The sequence below is a fragment of the Psammomys obesus genome, unplaced genomic scaffold (genome assembly GCF_907164565.1).
Source record: "Psammomys obesus unplaced genomic scaffold, mPsaObe1.curated_primary_1811, whole genome shotgun sequence".
Taxonomy (NCBI): Eukaryota; Metazoa; Chordata; class Mammalia; order Rodentia; family Muridae; genus Psammomys; species Psammomys obesus.
The window spans coordinates 6,071,581-6,075,499 of NW_026588368.1; the positions used below are offsets into that span (position 1 = coordinate 6,071,581).

At 47.0% G+C, this 3,919-nt stretch overlaps 1 long non-coding RNA gene across 1 annotated transcript; it reads left to right on the top strand.

Moving 5' to 3' along the window:
- Window positions 1-661: 661 nt before the first annotated feature.
- On the top strand, window positions 662-3,769 carry LOC129674288 (uncharacterized). Its single transcript, XR_008719791.1, has 4 exons — window positions 662-972; window positions 1,389-1,489; window positions 1,663-1,749; window positions 3,668-3,769. It is a non-coding gene; the product is annotated as an uncharacterized LOC129674288 (long non-coding RNA).
- The last annotated feature ends 150 nt before the right edge of the window (window positions 3,770-3,919 follow it).

The window sequence follows — 3,919 nt, forward strand, 5'->3', positions numbered from 1 at the left end:
TCTCTCTCTCTCTCTCTCTCTCGTGTGGGTTTATGTCTAATACCTTACCCTCGCTAAATCTGTGAATTACTACCCATCTCCTAAGTCATGTCTTAGATCTTATTCCCAAGACTTGAGGCGTCCAACACAGCAGCCTTTCCCTGCTTCTGTCACCAATGGGAAAGCATCCAGTCCATCCACGAAAGATCCCTAATACCCGCATGAAAAATGTGTCTGGGAAATGGTATGTGTAGGTCACCCACATTCGTTGTGTCTGTTTCCACTGTGACTAACCAAGCCACCATTGTACGGTAAGTATTTGTCTGCTGAGCAATACGTGTCTCATGTGGGAGGCTGCTGCCGCTGTGTGGGAGGTGCCGAGGCTCTGGAAGATGCAAACGGACCACCCAGAGGAAGGAGCGATGCGCTGGGCTCACCAGAACTCTAAATCCAAGGTATTTATTTATTTTCTGTGTTTTCCAATGTCGCACCTGCTTCCTCTACAGAAGAGAGGAACAATTTTTTTTTTTTTTAAAGGAGGACATCTTATGACATACAAATATAAAAATGTGAGCTGATAGGGACATTAATCTCCACTGTAGTAACCATCTCACTATAGTCACACATATATCCCATGGCATCGTGTAGTAAATTTTAAAGCAACACACTTAAGTTTATTTTTAAAGGTATCAAGCTATGAAACAGAATTCTGTTTACTAAGCTCAAGATGAAGGGACAGAACCATAGACAGAAGATAATATTAGGACATGTTCATGGCTGAAAATAGACGGTTGTAGAAGAAAGCTAGAACGAAACAAATAGAGATGCCTGCTGCTCTCTTTCTTTTTTCTTTTCATGTCATCCCTTCGCTGAGGAGCAACGGCGTCGCTGAGTTGTCTACAGAATGGAGCTGGGCTTAGTGCTAGAACCGGTAGAAACAGCCAGAGCAGAAAGAAGTAAATTGAAGACCGGGCAAGCATTAGCCTTGAGAAGGTGAGTTCAGTGACAGAACAAGATTTAGTAGACCCTGAAGTCAGGTAACTAACAGACACTCTCATTATGGACAAGAGCACACACCTAAGGATTAAAAATCAGGCACAGGAGTGGGAGGCTAAGAATTAAAAACCAGGCACCAAACCAAACCAAACCAAAACAAACCAGTTTCTCCAAGGGCATGGTGCCACACCCCTTTAATCCCAGCGCTCTGGGAGGCAGAGGCAGGCAGGTGGCTGCCAGTCCTACGTTTTTATTGAAGCCTAAAATAAAAGAAGGCATGTGAATGAGCGCAACACTGCACTATTAAAAAAAAAAAAAAAACTGCTAAAATTGATGGCGTTCCACAGTCCTGAGTGTGGGGAGGGACGGCCATTGTATTTGGCCTCCAGGGAGATCTCTTTAATTTATTCCAGCACCCAGCTCTCTGCCGAGCCACAGGCATGCTCCTAGACTTTTCATCTCATCACGTGACGGCGTTTTAGTGTCTTCAAGAAGCTTTGGCGGTGTTTAGACGGTAATTATTGATGTTTGGAATTGGGAAAATAATGCCTCTCGGGATGGCCGGTACTGCTGGGAGAAAGTGTGGGAAGGATTGGTCGCACCAGCTAACCCTTCTCTGTCCGAGCTTGGGAGGATTCAGCTGAAGTCTAACCTAGAGGGAACGCAGTCTTACTGTCTCCTTTACAGGTGAGAGAGATAGGCCTGGGATGGATCCCAGTGGATACACACAGGGTTGCATCCAGGACGAGGCTTGCTGTCATCTTTGCCTCCCAGGTTAGCCTCTTATTGTTTTAAAATAATTTATTTATTCCTATTTTCTATACATTGGTGTTTCGCCTGCATGTCGTTGCTGGGAGTTGAACCCGGGTCCTCTGAAGGAACAGTCAGCATTCTTAACCACTGAGCCACCTCTCCAGCCCCTAGCCTCTTACTCCTTTAATTTTATTTCATTCTAACCTGTGCCTTGTCTTTTCACTCTTTTATTCCCCTGCATTGGCTCTCCTGTACAATGCTATTCCAGTGGGTCTACCCTAGTCTAGCAGTCAAGCTATTGGGCTATCCCTGGCCTTTCTTAGTCTACTGTTATGTAGGTAGAGTTCTCTTGTTTGATGGGCTCATCACTTTTTCTTTCTCCTTTTTTTTAAAAAAATTTTTTTTTTTTTTTTTTTGAGACAGGCTTTCTCTGTGTAGCCCTGGCTGTCCTGAAACTCACTCTGTACACCAGGCTGGCCCTGAATTGCAGACAGAGATCCACTTGCCTTTGCCTTTCTAAGTGCTGAGATTGAAGGCGTGCACCACCACAGCTTAGCCGTGTGTGTGTGTGTGTGTGTGTGTGTGTGTGTGTGTGTGTTTAATTGGGACAGGCTCAAAGTGAACAGCCCAGGCTGGCCAGGAACTCATAATCCCTCCTGTTTCAGCCACCTCATGGCTGGGATTACAAGCATGTGCCACTATACTCGCCTTGGCATGCTGACCCTCTTGACTGACAGGAACCGTGAATGCAGTTGCCTCTAACCTGGCCATGAGAATGTGGCATGAAGCAGCTTGAGAGGAGGTTTTAGAGGCCAGAGGGTGACAGGGATGTTAGAACCCTGGAGAGCATCCAGAGACAAGCAGTGGAAACAGCGGGGGGTGGGGGGGTGGGGGGAGGAGGGCAGAAAGAGTGCTTAGGATAGGAGAAAGGATGTGGGATTATTTATCTTGGAGGAGCCGTGGCTGAGGTGGCTTTGAAAATGAAGCCAACTGTAAAACACCCCCCTGTGCACAGAAGGAGAAATCAGCTAACAGCAGCAAGATTTGGGCTGCAGAGGTTTTTAAGCTGAGCTGTCCATTAGAGAGAGCAGGGTATTTTGTTTTGTTTTTAAAATCAAGCTGCAATATATAATTACGCCAGATTCTTTGGGAGTGCAAATATCAACAGTGTTTTAACACTGCCCAGGAGATTCTGATGGGTAGACAAGGTTGAGAACTGATGGGCAACGGGTAACAATTAAAACTTTTTAAATTGCTGAGGATTATGTTGTTTGGGAAATAGTCAGCTAGCTTTCTGTCACTGTAATGAAACACCTGAGGTAAACAACTTTAAAAGCAGAAAGGTTGACTTTGGCTCACAGTTTCAGGGATTCCAGTGCATGATCCTTTGGCCCTATTGCTCTGAGCCTGTGGTGAAACAGTGCATTCTGGGAGGAATCACCCTGAGGTGCAGCTTGCCCACCTGTGTCAGCCTGGAAGCAAAGAGAAAGAAGGATGGGGATGCTAAGGAGGATGGCCTCCAGTGACCTAACTCCCTCTGACTGAGCTCCATCACCTCCCAGTATTGCCAGAGTGGGAATCAAGCTGTCAACACACGGGCTTTGGAGGACATTCAAGATCCAAACGGCAGCAGTTGCTGAGTGTCGTGCGACCTAACTTGGAGAGGGTGTGGGTGCCTGGCTGAGTCTTGAGTCCTCCAGAGGCCGGGGTCTGAGGTGCTGACATTCTTTGGGGGCGGTGATCCTCAGGCTGGGTTATACATTGGGATCATTTGTGACACCTTAAAAAGATGTCTCCCTGGGTCTCACCCTCCGGATGCTGAATAGAACCGTTGAGTTGTGGTCTAAACTGTATAGTCCTGTGCTGCTTGCATATACTGTGTAGGTGGAGAGACATTTTTTTCAGGCTTTCTGAGCGGGTCTGATGCCCTGTTCTGTAGCATCACACTCCAAGGGAAGGCCAGAGTCTGCTGCTTTGCTGGGTGACCCCTCCTCTGACCTCCTCTGAAGGGCATTGCAGGTGACAGCACCAACGTGTTGGTCCTTAATACACTGGAGAGGTAGGTATGCACGCTGGGAAGAAATGCATGCTCGGCTTCACCCCCTCCTCTCCCAGAATACATATCAACGTGCTAACTCCAGGTGAAAGCCTCATGTCCATCAACAGGTCTGTATTGAGCACCTACTGTGTG